We start from the raw sequence: 17255 nt of genomic DNA on the forward strand, positions 1-17255 counted from the left end.
AACAATCGGAAAAGGAAAGAAAGAGAACAATTCCATTTCTAATACCATGTAAACAACTAAAGGACTGAGGAATAATTTTTTTAATAAATCGTTTTATTGGGGCTCATACAACTCTTATCAGAATCCATACATACATCAATTGAGTAAAGCACCCTTATACATTCGTTGTCTTCATCATTCTCAAAATTCGTCTTCCACTTGGGTTCCTGGAATCAGCTTTTTCCTTTTTTTCCCCTCCCTTCCCTCTCCGCTCCCCCTCCCCCTCCCCCTTGAACCCTTAATAGTTTATAAATTATTATTTTATCTTATCTTACACTGCCCCGCGTCTCCCCTCACCCACCGTTGCATTGCCCATTTCCCAGAAAGGAGGTTACATGTAGATGGGACTGAGGAATAATTTAATGAGGGAGATAAATACTAAAAATACTTCTGAGGGAATTTAAAGAAGACATAAATAAATTAGAAGGCTTAATATTGTTAAGATGACAATATGACCAAAGTGATCTGCAATCCCTATAAAAATTCCAACAGCTTTTATGTTCCTTTTAGGGGAACGGAAAGTCAATTCTCAAATTCACATGATTGCAAAGGGCCTCAAATAGTAAAAATGATCTTGAAAAAAAGAAGAACAAAATAGGAGGTTTCAAAATAAAATAAAAAATAAATTTTTAAAAATAGGAAGTTTCATCCTTTCCAATTTAAAAATGTACTGTAACGTTGTTAGGCAGACTAGCGCAGGGATGGGATGTCCCTTAAGCCATGCCCAGAGAGCCAGGCAAGGGAACAAAGAGCGGCACACTGCACATGCTCAGAGGCTCAGGTTTCCCACCAGTGGGATTGGGTGGGTGCTAAACCTGGATCGGCCCACCTGAGCCAGGTGAATTCAATTCAGCCAATGGGGTCCATCTGGGGTCGTCCACCATGCCTCCCCCTGGAATCCATGAAAAGGGAGGGGTGGGGGAGGGGGAGGGGGAGAAGGGAGAGAGAAAGTGAGTCAGAGAGAGAGAGAGAGAGAGAGAGAGAGAGAGAGAGAGAGAGAGAGAGAGAGAGAGATCGAGATCTAACAGAGAGCAGAGAGTCGCAGGGAAGGAGAGATCTTTGCGTGACGCTGAGCAGCTTCAGCCAGGCTGCATGGTCGGCGGAGTCCTATGGGTGCTGTGTAAAACCTGAAACTTCTTCTACCTCTCATCAAACTCACTTGGTTCACGAACCAGGCTCCGGCGTGAATTCTTTCTAACGAGGTACAACTCGATCTCCTGAGAGATCTAACAAAGCCACAATCATCAAAAGAGTGTGGTATTCCTAAGAGGGCAGTCCAAGGAGTAGAAATGAGAATCAAGAAATACACCCGTACACCTATGGTAACTTGTGATTTGACAATTATGTGAATGGGGGAAGACCCACTTATTCAATACACAGTGCTATGACCACTGAGTCGCCACATGCAAAGGAATGAAGGCAAATGGACCGATACCTTACATCATGTATGTGGAATTATAAAGAGACTTCTCCCCAGATTTGTCTCCCCAAAGACATGTCAAACACTAGAGCCTATTTGCCGGCATATCGTGGGAAGCCAGATGCTTGGAGACATCCTCCCTGAAGGCAGTCATTGGCCAGACAACTGTCTGCTCCCAGGGCAGGTAGAGGTCCCCCCTTCCCTGCTGTTAAGGACAATGGGCTAGTTCTCCCTAAATGCTTGTGACCATTAGCTTGGTTCCCATAGGAAGAGTTTACACCCTACTGATAATGGTTTCTATGGAGACCCAGAAAACAGGTCAAACCAGCTCAGTGACATTCAAAGTTAGGCTGCCATCCTGAATCTAGGATCTGCCCTTGTCACATGTGTGCCCCCAATCCCTCCTCTTCCTATTGTGTATATCCCTATATTGTCCCCCTCTCATTGCTGTATACCCTATAGTGCAACCCCTTCCTGTGATGTATGTCTTTACCTGTAATTACTGGTCTTGCACATCCCCCAAAGATATATAGGCCTGGGTTATGTGTCTTTGTAGTCAGAACTCCAGAGCCTCGGAGCACTCTGCTGATTTTCTTTAGATGCCTTTCCTCCCACATACCCAACAACCCGTTCCCCTATTTTAGCATTGAAAGTCCCTCCACCCAGGCCAACTGGTTTGATCATGTGTTCGATTTGCATGCAGCCCCTCCCCTCTCCTGAGGGGTAGCCTCAGTGAAGGCACTGACAGGCTCAGAATCTTGGTTTCCTGACCTGTGCGTGTGCTGGAAAGTTTACATGGGATGATAAATAATAACACGGATCGCAATGGACAATTATAAGCACTTACTATGGGCCAGACGTTGTTCCTCAGTGCTTCTAGCAGGCACACAAATGCCATGTCCTTGGGGCCTACAAGAACTCAGATTCCACTTCAGCAGATCTGAAGCAAGCTGTGAGAAATGGAGTTTCTACAACAGTGAGGACCAGGATTCTAAGAAGGATTGAGGCATTCAAATGACCGTGATGGCAAAGACCATGTATTGAGTATACTGTGGGTGGCCAAAAGAATGAGCAAATCAGTCCTGGAGGAAATCGAACCAGGACATTCTTCGAAGAATGTTCCTAGAAGATAGAATGGCAAAATTTTGTCATGCTGATTTTGGACATGTCGTTAGGAAAGACCAATTGCGAGACGAAAACATCATGTTTGGTAAAATAGTGGATCTGGGGAAACTCTTCATGACACGGACTGGCACAATAACCGCAACAATGACCTCACACCTGCCAATGGGCGGGAAGATTGCATAGGATCTAGCAGTAATTTGTCCTATCCGGCATAAGGTCACAAGGAATCAAATTTGCTTTGCTGGCGACTAACAACAACAAGGTCTTTCTATCATTCAATCTCAACCTCGAACACACAACCTAAGAACTATTTTTCACTTCCCTTGTACACACAGCAGAACAAAGGGGGTTCAATGATTTTTCCGAGGTTATAGAGCTAGAAGGACATAGAGCCAAGACTGGACAATGGAGCGATTTGACACCAGAGACATTAATCTTAAGCAGGACCTTTGTCTCCCACAAAGATCATAGGCATATCCATAACGGACTTGGCACAAGCTCTTCCACATGGCAACCTTTCAGCAGATAGTTGCTATCTTAGTGCCATCCAGTTGACACCAAATCAGCGACTGTATAGGGCAGGGTAGAACTGTCTATGTGGGTTTCTGACACTAAATATTTACAGCCATAGAAATCCTCATCTTTCTCCCACAAAAGTCCGTATGATTGTTATTAATTGGGTCAGAAGTTACTTTAATGGTGACCAAATCCTTCCTCTTCTTGGATTCAACATTATACCCCACTGCTTCTAATAGCTCCTCTACCCAAACCAAAACAGGCATGAGAGAGTTGATTCTGACTCATGGTGCCTTATGTGTGGATTCCATAGGACTTTCAAGACTATAGGCTTTAAGCAGGTTTCCAGGCCTTTCCTCCATGGTGCCCCTGTGTGGGTTCCAACTGCCGATGATTTGTTGAATAGTTGAGTGTGGAACTCTTTGCCCTCCTCCAGGAACTCCAATACCCTTGAAGCTCTCTATTCACAAAGGACTGTCCTTCCAACCTAGGCTCAGAGTGCTTGTCTTCTCTCTCTCGTTTTCCTTTTCATCAAGTTGTTTGGGACTCCCCAGGAGTTGGGTCCCAGGGACATATTTATATGTAATTATGTCCCTGTCATCTAAACATGATCATGATAAATGGAGAAAATACTGAAGTGATCAGTGCTATCTTCTTGCTGCGATCCACAATAAATGATCACGCGAGCCCCAGTCAAGAACCCAAAGGACGTATTGCATTGGGTAAATCTGCTCTATGAGACCTCTTCCTTTTTAAAATTTTTTTGCAGCTGGGAAAGAGAAAGGGGAGATGGGCTCTTCTCCCAAGTTGGCATCCCTGCCAGGGCACCCCTACTCAAATCTGGCCAACTTCACTCCCGAATAGAGTTCCCTGCTACTCCTGTAGAACTGCCCCGTGGAAGGACCAATGGTCTAAAGATTCAGAATGGAGAAGACAAGTACCAAAAGCCATAGCCTAGCCCTTCACAGCCAGAGTGTGACCCCACAAGGGCCCCCACAAACAGACACTTTCTAGGGATCTTAAGTTGTTGGGGCTTAAGGGGAGGGGAGTGAGGCTCTAGCAAGCTAGGATCCCATTCCAGGCTGTGGGCACATATCCCGAGCCCTTGATGGGGAGGCCTCACGTACCCAGTGGGTCCAATGGAGTTCTGGGTATATGGGCCTGTGGGAAGGAAGCCACCTTGAGGGCTGGACCAACCCATAGCATCCCAAGTTGGATAGGGTGCAGGGGCCTGGGCAGGATCCCTCCTCCTTTCCATCCCTCATGACCAACCAGACTAACAAAGTCTTGGGCAGGGAGGGGGCCTGGAGCAGGACCAGGGTTGGGACAGGGGTCCTGGAGTGAGGTCTCAGGTGGGTGGGCCAGGCAGGGTAGGAGTTCTGGGGCCTGGGCAGGCACCAGGTGGGCTGCAGACCCACATCAGGGGTCATGGTGGCAAGGCCCGGGTGGGCAGGAGTCTGGGAGAGGGCGGGGAGGCCGCAGGAACCACACCTGGTCTGTGAAGCCCTAGGCCTTGCCCATCAGGTCATTTTGGCCCATGGAGGTGGTGCGGCTCTGAGGCTGGCTCACTCAGCACTCAGAGCTTGGCCTGCTCAGGTCCTGAGCCCTTGGCCTCCACAGGAAGTGCTGGCTGGCCTCTTGCCTTGTCCTCAATAGTGGCTCCAGCTGCTGCCAAATAGGCCAAGGCTTAAAGGGGCCATGGGCTTCCACCTGTGCGCCCCGCCTCTTCATCCTTAAAGGGGCCACGCGTTGCAGCCAGAGACCTCTTTCAAAAGTGTTCTCCAAAGTGTTTAAGAGCAAGGATGTTACCTTGAAGCTTAAGGTGTAGCTGACTAAAGCCATCTGAGTCATATATTCAATGGCCTTGTATGCACGTGAAAGTTGGACATTGAAAAGGAAGATCAAAGAAGAATCAATGCATTTATATTGGGATGCTGGTGAATAATATTGGAAGTACTATGAACTGCCAAAAGAACAAACAAATGTGGGTTAGAAGTACAGCCAGAATACTCCTTAGAAGCAAGAATGGTGAGACTTCCCCTCACGTACCTTAGACATACTGTTAGTGAGAGATCAGTCCCTGGAGGAGTAAGGACATCCTGCTAGGTGAAGAGAGATAAGCGAAAATGAGGAAGACCTTCAGTAAATGGATTGACACAGTGGCTGCAACAAGGGGCTGAACCATAACAACTATTGAGAGGATGGTGCAGGACTGGGTGGTGTTTCGTTCTAATGTCCATAGGGTGGCTAGGAGTTGGAATTGACTCAATGGCATCTAACAACAGAAACAAAATCTACACCTACTACTAACAGGACAGGAAGTTTTCCAACCCCTCGCATCTCTCAACCCCAGGAACAGAGATGCCACCTTCCTTCTACCTGTATAACCAGTATCTAGAACAGAGCTCAACGACGAAGTGCCTAACAAACCTGAAGTAGCTGTTACTTAGCTCCATGCCTCATAGGTCTCAGTTCCCCAGCCCCAAATCAATAACATCGGTGTTGTTGTTTGTTGCCAACAAGTTGATTTCTACTTACACCTGACTCACACCTGCCTACCTAGTAACCCACCTTATGAAAATAAGGCACAAGAATGATTCTTTCCCACGGTGTCTGCAGACTATGACTCACCACTCTGAAGGCACTGTCATGTAAATGTTGAATGGCTAGCTGAAAGGTTGACAGTTGAAACCCACCAGCTGCTTCAAGGTAAAATGATGGGGCTGTCTGTTCCAGTAATGTTGTACAACCTTGGAAAACTTATATAAGGAATTGACTGGACTGCAATGAGTTTGCTGTACCTGGAATGATGATGCGACCAGAGAAAGAATGAGAGGGAAGCCTGAACAGAAAGCACTGCCCTGCCCTCCATCTGGCAGTTTTGTGATTTTTTGAAGCAGTTGGTTCGAATGGAACAAGGAATAAAGAGGCGGAGTGCATGGCAGTTGAGCGCTATTTGCCATTCTGACCAAGTGCCTCTGTGAGAAAAGGGGGAGGGTAGGGTTGATCTTGGTCTTGATCAAAGTCCAAGAAAATATTTGCATTTCCAGAAAGTGGGAGGTTTCCCAAGCCAGGGTAGTAACAGGAGCTGCTAGCTCTCACATCTGGCCCTGTGGACCCTGTTCAAAGAATCTCCTGCACTGGGTAAGAGGTTGGTGGTTAGGCAGAGAGACAAAGAGAGAGAGTTGAACTTCCTCAGGTTGTGTCTGGTCTGAAGGGTTTTGTCGACAGGCATCCTGGCTCTTTCCCAGCCTGAGCCCTTGAGGCTCCTCAAGGCCACGCTCCCGCTTCCCGGGCCCCCCACAGGGACACCTTCCAGAGGTCTTCCTGTACCCATATGTGGATTTTGGCTTTTCCTTCTTTTGGCTCTGCTCAGTAGCAGGGCATTTGAAGGGTGGTTGTGGGCTTTGTACAGTTGTCATTAGCATAAATGCGTGATAATTTCCTAAATTTCTCCTCCCGCAGCTTTAGGCTGTGTTTCCAAACTCCCGGTCCTCACAGAGGCTCTGCAGAGGGGGCAGTGGCTCTGATTCCACCTGGCAGTTCCTGGTTGAGCACATGGATGTCCCATCCCAGTCTAGCTATGGCACCAGGGATCACGGTGCTAGGAGAGGGGCAAATGGGTCCTCCAAAGGAGATGTGTAGTGACCACAAAAGTGACACACTTATGGTTATCTAATAATTGTACATGGTGGTGCTTGGCCCTCTCAAGGTGGAAACATACAAATTAGCTTATGCCTCTTCTCTAAAAGCAAGGGTACCTGCTTGTGACATGAGGTTTTGGAATGTTCTTTCATGGGCACAAAGAAGGGTGGCTGATCCAACCCTTCAGCAGCTCATCAATCATTGAGTATCTCAAGCTGATTTAGAGTAGTGTCCAGAGATCTAGTGGTGAAATGGGGTAGAAAGCTGTGGGGCGCTAGCCAGGGAGAGAATACGGAGTAATTTGAGCCAGAAAGAGTTATGAATGGGAGGCAGAATGAATATAGAAGGGATCTGGGAAATGAGTTTGGATCTATCTACCTCTTGAAGGATCTCACCCTTCTCTCTTCTCAACTGCTTCCAATGCAGCCTCGATCTGCCTGCTCTGGGCTTCCAAACCACACAAGCGACAATGCAGACACACGCACTCACAGGCACGCACACACACATGTACACACACATGTACAAATACACTCCGAAGAAGCAAAACCTACTTCTGGTGAATCCAGCCAATTCAGATGCATAGCAATCCCAGAGGAAATAGTAGAACTTCCTGTGTGGGTTTCTGACACCATAAATTTGTCCATGTCAGACGGCCTCATCTTTCTCCCTCTCAGAACAGCTAGTGGGTTTGAACTGCTGGCCTTGTGATTAGTAGTGAGATGCTTAACCCACAGCATCACCAAATCTCCTTAGCAAGAAGGATATTACCACAATCAACACCACCTTTTTCCTACTTTTCTGGGGGTTAGGGAAGGAAAGAGTACTGTTCAGCATTCGACTCCCTTTAAAGAAAATGGGAGGTCCAGGGTGATGACAGCAGATGGCTGGAACATTCCAGCCTGGCATCCTGGGTCACCCGGAATGATTCTCCCTTGTGGGCTCTATGAAGCAGGCACACTCAAAGACCACAGAACCTCGTTCTCAGCTGTCAGCCTCGGGTCTTGGGTTTTTTTGGACCTGCCGGTTGGAGAGGGGCTGCTCGATGGAGAGCCTCATCACTTAGCATCATGGCTGCTCCGACATGATACCTCTGAGTCATGTAATTTATATTTCATGCACAATTGAAGCAGCTAATGGTGTCATTCTCCAAGGGGGAAACAAGTTGTTACAGCGTGAATTACATTGCAGGCGTGTGCCCTTTCCTTTCTCCCCAAGTGCCCCAGGGGAAGTTCCCAGGTAGCCGTCTTGTGGGTGTCCAAGAGAGTGGACAGGCCCCAAGGTGTCAGGGCTAAGGAGTGGTGGCAAGGCCAAAAATGCTTTCTCTGACTTCTTTTTGTGTGCATTGAGGCGGTGGAAATAGAGGTGGCAGCTAAAACTGCCCAGTGGTCTCACCATTTTTTTCTCACCTGTACGTGTGGGATTGGGCAGGGTTAGAGTGTGACTCTTCAGTTCTCATGCTAACATTGATCGATATTGGACAGTGGAGATGATGTGTAGGGGAACGGATGCAAAATCCAACCACTTGTACTCAAGACATCAGCAGAGGGTGGAGCTAAGCCTGTTGTCTCTGAGGTTGGTCTGCTGGGATATGAATTCTAGCTCCCCCTTTGATAAACTGGTCACCTCTGGGCTAGATTGTTTCACTTTTCTGTGAATTCATGTTCTCACCAATAGACGGGAGCTGATGCACTCACTACCAATGGGTCAGTCAATTCCAATTCATAGTGAGCCTGCAGGACAGAATGGAACCATTCTAGAGGTGTTCCTATAAGCTGTGACTTGTCCTGGAGAAAATTGATGCATCATTCTCAGGGGAATCTGCTGAGGGTTTTTCTGAGCTTGTGGTAAGTAGTCAAGGGCTTCTCTATTGCCCCACCAGCGCTCCTCTTAAAAGGGTTGCAAAAGCCACCAAAACCCCACTGCTCTTGAGTTCATTCAGACCCATAGCAACTCGGCAGGATAAAGTAATAACTGTCCCGGCAGATGTCCAACCCCGAACATCTTTATGAGAGCTGACAGCCCAATCTTGATCCCAAAGAACAGCTGGTGGATTTGAACCACCGACATTCTGGTTAGCATTTCTAATGCTTCACGCACACCGCACCTGTGGGATGAAATTAGTGAATGTACATGCAATGCTTAGAACACTAGTACATAACATGCACTTAGCAATTGTGAGATATTATGGTAGGAGGGGATGCCAAAAACCAAACCAACTCACTGCCATCCAGTCCACTCTGACTCACCATGACCTGAGTTCTACCTTATAGGACAGGGTCCAACTACTCCTGTGGTTATTTGAGAGTGTAACTTGGTAGGAGTGGAAAGCCTCATCTTTTTCCCTGAGTGTGGCTGGTCGTTTTGAACTGTTGACTTTGGGATTAGCAGTCCAATATGTAATCACCCACGCCACTATTAAATGAGAGCAACGAGTTTCTGACATTTTCTGTGAGGTGGTAGAATTATTTGTCATTTCTATATTTGAATATGGTAAATCGACTGAAACACAGCAATGGTCATGACTTTACCAAGAGAGGAGAGATGTCAATTTTAAGGATATATAGAGCTGGAAGTCAATCCTGGATAGTACAAATGGTGAAAACACTTGGCCATTAACAGAAACGTAGGAGGCTCAAGCGCACCCAGAATACCTTGGAAGAACGTCTGGCCATCTGTTTCTGAAAGGATATGCCCATTGGAAATCCTATGAATTGCCATGAATCACAATCCACTCAGTGTCAAATGGTCATTTTAAATTTCAGAATGGTTCCTGGGATGAAAGAAAAAATCTAAGTTGTCTATTGAAGACGTGGTTTGTGAGAGCACCTGGCCCATTTAAATACAATAATGGACGAGGAACCTCGCTGGGGTCACTGTACACAGACCAGGCCATGCTTTCTCCACATCTAGTTGTGTTGGATGCTGTCAAGTTGGTTTCAACTCGCAGCGACTCTTTGTACAACCGAAAGAAACACTTCCTGTTCCTGTGCCATTCTCAAAAATTGTTATGTTTTAGACTATTGCTGCAGAAACTGTGTCCATCCATCTTGGTGAGGGCCTTCCTCATTTTGGTGCCCGTTTAACAAGCATGATGGCCTTCTCTATGATGTTGCGCCTCATAGCTCCTGATGTTCAAGTATGTGAGACGAATTCTAGCCATTCTTGCCTCTAAGGAGCATTCTGGATACACTTCTTTCAAGACAGATCTTGCTCCTCAACTGAAATTCTTGCACAGAGAGTGAAAGCAAACCTGATTTACCTAGAGTCTCGTTTCCCACAGTGCGCAACACCACCATCTGCTTGGCATGGAAAAATCCAGGGATCTACAAAGCAGATATCTACATTTTATCCTGGATGGTGAGCTATAGTACAAAATTCTTTCATTACCAGGGGTCCCTGAGTAATTTCTTTTTCTGAAAAGGGGGCAGTAGGCAGAATAAGTTTCAGAACTTTTGGTCTAGAGCAGGAGCTGGAACCTTGTTTTTCTGCCAAGGATCATGTGATTTATAATGTCATTCATGGGGCCATACAGGTCAAATATTTAATGAACTCACCCCTAAGGTGAGTTCAAATGCTTCTCTTTGCTTCTCTTTGGTGAGATGTGTGATGCTGGCAGGTATTGATGATTTGGGGGGCCATATACAGCCCTTGGGCCAAACGGTCTAGGGTAGTGGATCTCAACTGGTGGGTCACGACTTCTTTGGGGGTCGAATGAGACTTTCACGGGGGTGGCCTGATTCATCACAGTAACAAAATTACAGTGATGAATTAGAAATGAAATAATTTTGTGGTCAGGTGTCACCACAAACTGAGGAAATATATGAAAAAGTCACGGCATTAGGAAGGCTGAGAAACACTGGTGTAGGGAATGGTTGGGATCTCAATGTAGGAAAACATGAACTTCATAGGCATTCAGGCAGTGTAGCACTTGGGTTTCATTGGAGAGGAAAGAACTATTGATCTTGTTTCAAGGACAAACTAATCTGGAAGTAAATGCTTTTGTGGATGAAAACAAAACATAAAACAAACTCTTGAAAGATTTCTGTATGCTAGAGATGAATTGCAATCAAGAAAATTAAATGATATCTGTTAGGGGTCCAGCAGAAAACAAACCATTCAGAAGTTTTAATTAAAGAGAGTTTAATGAAGACTGTTCACAGTGGTGCGGATGGGGTTAAGGGAACCAACAAAAGATAGGGAGGCCCCAAGGGGTTAACAAGAGCATAAAGCTGTTGCCACGTGTCCTATGGAATTTCCTCTACAGCTCTTTGACTTCATATCTTCTCATTGTCTTAGCTACTCTATGATGTAGAGCAATTCTACCTCATAGGAATTTTATACTACTGTCCTCTCCCAATTTCCATTACTTTCCAACTTCATTCGTGTTAAAATAGGTAGTATTTAATCAGATTTACTATGCTCTAAACCAGTGGTTCTCAAACTTCGTAATTCCTTGGCACTATAGTGAAGTCCCTGATGTTGTGGTGAACATCCATTCATAAAATTATTTTTGTTGCTACTTTATACCTGTAATTTTGCTACTAATAAGAAGAGGCCAACCCCTGTGAATGGGTAGCTCAAGCCCCAAAGAGGTCCTGATCCACAGGTTGTGAACCGCTGCTCTAAACTAAGAAGTGTTTCTTTAAGATGTAGTTCAGTATATTGTTAGACGCCCAAGTCCTGTTGTTGCTGTTGTTAGGTGCAATCGAGTGGGTTTTGGCTCACAGCAACTCTATGTACAATGTACTGAAATGCTGACCCATCCTGTGCATTCCTCACAGTGGTTCTTTGCTTGGGCTCTATGTTGCAGCCACTTAGCTATTCCAAATTGTAGGGGCTGCCTCTCGTTTGCTGCCCTTCTACTGTACAAATATTTGTGTCATCCTCTAGGACAGTGATCTCAACCTTCCTAATTCCACAACACTTTCCAATGTAGTGGTAGACCTTCAATCATAAAATTATATTCTTTGCTACTTCATAACTCTAGTTTTGCTACTGTTATGAATAGTGCCACCCTGTAAAAGGTTCGTCTAAGCCCCAAATTGGTCACGACCCACATGTTGAGAACTGCTGCTCTAAATTCAGAGGAGTTTCTCTTAAGGTCTGCTTCACCATACTGTTAGAAGCTCAAGTCCATTTGTTGTTGTTGTTAGGTGCCGTAGAGTGGGTGTGTCTCATAGCAACTCTATGCACATTATAAAGGAACGCCTCCCTGTCCTGTGCCCTCCTCATAGTGGTTCTTTGATTATGTTCAGCCACTGTGCTAATGTATCTTGTTGGGGACTGCCTCTCTTTTCCTGCCCTTCTGTACCAAGATTTGGGTCTTCCAAAAGAGCAGTGGCTCTCAACTTTCCTAATGCCATTTTCTTTTCATACTGATTCTCATTTAGTGGTGACCCCCAACCATAAAATTATTTTCATTGCACATTCATAACTGTAATTTTGTTACTGTTATGAATCATGACACCCTTGTGTAATTTTCATTCCACACTACAAAGGGGTTGTGACACGCAGGTGAAAATCCTCTGCTCTAAACTAAGAGGAGATTCTCTTAAGATAGAATTCAGCATATTTGTAGATGCAGAAGTTCTGTTGTTAGGTACCATTGACTGGGTTTTGGCTCATAACAACTCTATGCACAATGCAAAGAAACACTTTCCCGTCCTATGCCACAGTAGTTCTTACACTTGCGCTCATTGTTGCAGCCACTGAGCTAGACCAACTTTTGGGTAGCTGCCTCTTTTTTGTGGCCTTTCTACTGTACCAAGAATTGTGTCTTCCTCTAGGGCAGTGGTTGTCAAATTTCCTAATGCCATGACTCTTTCATACAGTTCCTCATGTAGTGGTGACTCACATCATAAAATTAATTTCATTGTTACTTTGTAACTGTAATTGTCCTACAGTTATGAAACGGGTCTTACTTGTGAAAGGGTCATTTGACCGCCAAAAGCGGTCGCGACCCACAGATTGAAAACTGCTGGTCTAAACTAAGAGGAGTTTCTCTTAATATCTATTTCACCCTATTGTTAGAAGCACAAATCCCGTAGTTATTGTTGTTAGATTCTGTCGCATAGCTTTCGACGTACAGCTACTCTAAGAACAATATGGTGGAAAGGTGTCCTGTCCTGTGCCATCCTCACAGTGGTTCTTTTGCTTGCTCGGATTGTTACAGCCACTGTCGTGTTCCATCTTGCTGTGGGTTGCCTCTTTTTTGCTGCCCTTCTACTGTACCCAGATTTATGTCTTTCTCTAGGGCAGTGGTTCTCTACCTTCCTAATGCCACGACTCTTTCACACCATTTCTCTTGTACTGGTGACACCCCCCAATCATCAAATTATTTTCCTTGTTATTTCATAACTATAATTTTACTACTGTTATGAATCAGGCCACCCATGTGAAATGGTCATTCCTCCCCCTTAAAACGTTGTGATCCACAGTTTGAGAGCTGCTACTCTACACTAAGAGGAGTTTCTTTTAAGGTCTACTTCAGCATATTGTTAGAGGCACAAGTCCTGTTGTTTTTGGCTGCCTTCGAGTGGGTTTTGGCTCATACCAACTCTATGCACCGTGTAATGAAATGCTTTCCCGTCCTGTGCCTTCCTCACAGTGGTTCTTTTGCTCATGCTCATTGTTGCAGCCACTGTGCCAATCCATCTTGTTGGTCACTGCCTCTTTTCCTGCTCTTCTATACACAGATTTGTGTCTTCCTCTAGAGCAGTAGTTCTTAATTTTCTGAATGCCTCTACCATTTCACACCGTTCCTCATGTAGTGGTGACATCCCAGCCATAAAATATATTCATTGCTACATCATAACTGTAATTTTGCTTCTGTTATGAATCAGGCCACCCATGTGAAAGGTTCATTAGTCTCCTCAAAGGTGTCACGACACTCAGTTTGAGAACCAATGTTCTAAATTAATAGGAGTTTCTCTTAACGTCCACTTCAGAATATTCTTCGAACCACAAGTCCTGTTTTTTATTGTTAGGTGCCTTTTAGTGTGTGTTGGCTCATAGCAACTGTATGCACAATATAATGAAACCCGGCCCCATCTTGTGCGATCCTCACAGTGGTTATTTTGCTTGTGCTCATTGTTTCAGCCATTGTACTAATCCAACTTTTGGAGTGCTGCCTCTCTTTTGCTGCCCCTCTAATGTACCAAGATTTGTGTCTTCCTCTAGGGCAGTGGTTCTCAAATATGCTAATGCCATGACCCTTGCATACATTTCCTCATGTAGTGATGAACCCCCAATCGTAAAATTATTTTCATTGCTACTTCGCAACTTTAATTTTGCTGTAGTTATGAATTGGGCCTCCACTGTGAAAGGGTCATTTACCCCCCCGCCCCCCACAAAGGGGTCGCGACCCACAGGTTGAGAATCGCTGCTCTAAACTAACAGTAGTTTCTCTTAGGATCTACGTCACCAAATTGTGAGAAGCACAATTCCTGTAGTTATTGTTGTTAGGTGCTGTCCAGTAGTTTCGGCTCACAACAACTCTACGCACAATATAATGAAATGCTGCCGCCACTTATGCAATCCTCACAGTGGCTCTTTGCTTGCGCTCATTGTTATAGCCACTCTGCTAATCCATCATTTGGGGGTCTGCCTCTCATTTGCTGGCTTTCTACTCTACCAAGATTTCTGTCTTCCTTTAGGCCAGTGGTTCTCAACCTCCCTAATTCCACAACCCTTTCATACAATTCCTGATGTAGTGCATACCCCCCAATCATAAATTTATTTTCATTACTACTTCATAACTGTAATTTTGCTACCATTATGTACTGGGACACCCCTGTGAAAGGGTCATTCATCACCTAAATGGGGTCCTGGCCCACAGGTTGAGAACCGCTGCTCTAAACTACGAAGAATTTTTCTTTAGATATATTTAAACACATTGTTAGAAGCACAAGTCTTTTGTTATTGTATTTAGGTGCCATAGAGTGGGATTCAGCTCACAGTAACTCTATGCAAATATAATGAAACACTGCCCTGTGCCATCCTCACCGTGCTTCCTTGCTTGTGCTTTGTGTTGCAGCCACTGTGCTATTCCAACTTGTGGGGGCTGCCTCTCCTTTGCTGCTCCTCTACTATACCAACATTTGTGTCTTCCTCTCAGACAGTGGTTCTCAACCTTCCTAATTTCATGACCCTTTCATACAGTTCCCAATGTAGTGGTGGACCCCCAGTCATAAAACTTTTGCTGCTGAAATCAGGGAGGTAGGTAGTAATAGCGGGAACCACTTACTACTCCCATAGTTCCCATAGCAACCTGGACCAATTGGTGGGAGGCATGGGGGGTTTCGGTGCTTGGTGGAGGTGAAGGCTGACGTGTTTAGAGTGGAGAGAGGAAATCAGCCTGTTGGGGAAATGTTATTGGAGATGGCTTTGAGACTAGCCTCTGCTGGTCTCTTGCTCCTCACTCTCCTCTTGGTAGCAGCACGTGTGTTCCCCTCCCCACCATGCCTCATCCCAACTTGGAGCCCTTCTGGCTATTATTTCCTTATGGAAAAGCTGTCAGCTCATTATCCTGCTTTCTTCCATTCATGCTTCTTTAGCTCCGTGTTGACTTCTAATAGGAGAGAATCAGAAAAGTTAAGTCCCCACCCCGCAGGGCCTTTGCTGAAGGAGACGGCAAGCTGTGTACGGAATATCTCCTAGCTCACTCTCTCACTTCTCCCTAATAGATTTTTCCTGCCACTGCTCCTGGCTGGAGGGGATGGAGAGTTCACGTGATGCCACAGAAGTCACAGCAAAAGAACCAAGGCACTTGGCAAAGACCATTCATGAGCCGGAATATGATAGAAGCTCTTGAATGGGAAGGCACCATTCTGGCAGTAAACATGCTCCTATGGACCCTCCCAGTTCTAAGGCTTTAGTGCAGTCCCACCTGAATGAGTTCTCCCTGGGTGAGTTCCTCCTGAAAGCGAAAGAGGGCTTATCCTTCTTTATCTTTGAAGCTATGCCTTCTATACCTACTGGATCCAGATATTGAGGATCTTCGCTTCCTGATTCCTGAACTCAACTGTGCTGATTGATAGCTGCATGGCCAAGGACCCAGACACAGCTCTGGATTCTCTGTTCGCTCTCTTTAGCCACCATTGGTTTCCTTTTGTCTAATTGTGCAACAGAAATCTCGGGGGATGCTTTATTCTAAAGTTCTTCCACTTCCCTAAAGGCGGGTATAGAGAAAGGCAGAGTTAACTGGAGTCTCTCCAGCACACACTGGAACCCCAAGGGGGCTGCATAGGTCTCATCCAAAAGTGGAGATCTGCTGCCTCACCCCTAGCCTGGGAACCCATCATGGGTAGGGGCCAAGTGCTGTTTCTATCTGGACCTTCAGGGTCTTCGCAGTGCCTGGCTCATAGAGGAAATGAAAAATGCTTGTTTCTTCTTAACAAGTCAGAGATTTACTATTGTTGTTAGGGTCGGTCCTGTTGCTTCCCACTCATAACAACCCTATGTCAAACAGAACACAACGCCACCCGGTACCCTCATCACAATTGTTCTTATGTTTGAGCCCATTACTGCAGCCCCCATGTCCATCCATCTCATGAGAGCCTCCCTCTTTTCCATTGCCCTTCCACTTTACCAAGCATGATGTCCTATTCCTGGGCCTGGTCTCTCCTGACAACATGTTGAAAGTACATGTCCAAAGGGTGACAAAATCTGGTCATCCTTACTTCTAAGGAGCATTTGGCCTGTGCTTCTTCCAAGACAAGTTTATTGGTGCTTCTGGTAGTCCATAGTACTTTCTATGGTTCTTTTTTCCTAGCACCATAATTCAAATGCATCGATTCTTCTTTGGCCTGCCTTATTTAATCTCCAAATTTTGCATGCATAGGAAGTGTTTGAACACACTATGGCTTGTGTCAGATGCACCTTAGTTCTCAAAATAACATCCCTGCTTTTCAATACTCTAAAGAGGTCTTGTGAATATTTAGCCAATACAATGCAATGCATTTTTTAAGCTCTTGACTGCTGCTTGCATGAGCGTTGAACATGGATCCAAGGAAGAGGAAATCCTTGACCACCTCACAATTCTACATCTAAGCATATACCTCAAAGAATAACAAACAGAGACTCAAAGAGATAGTGGTATACAAGTTCACTGCAGCACTACCCACAATAGCTGAAAGGTGACTATTACCAAAGTGCCCGGGGCCCGAAGAATGGATAAACCAAACAATATCTAAGTCATACAATGGAATATTATTCACCCTTTAAAAAGGAATGATGTTTTGGAACATGCTACACTATGCAGGGACCTTGAACACCTTCTGCTGAGTGAAACAAGTCAGACCATAATGAGATTGATATAAAATATGCAGAATCCATAGGGAAATCCATACACAGCAAGCAGAGTCACGGTTAATAAGGGTTGGGTGACGAAGGCAATGGGGAGTGACTGGTTAATGAGCATTGACTGTGTCTCCATTCAGAGTGATCCAAATGTTGGCCTGATCCTATATTCGGTTTGCATGGAGCCCCTGCCCTCTCCTGAGGGGTAGCC

Source organism: Tenrec ecaudatus, unplaced genomic scaffold (genome assembly GCF_050624435.1).
Source record: "Tenrec ecaudatus isolate mTenEca1 unplaced genomic scaffold, mTenEca1.hap1 Scaffold_259, whole genome shotgun sequence".
Taxonomy (NCBI): domain Eukaryota; kingdom Metazoa; phylum Chordata; class Mammalia; order Afrosoricida; family Tenrecidae; genus Tenrec; species Tenrec ecaudatus.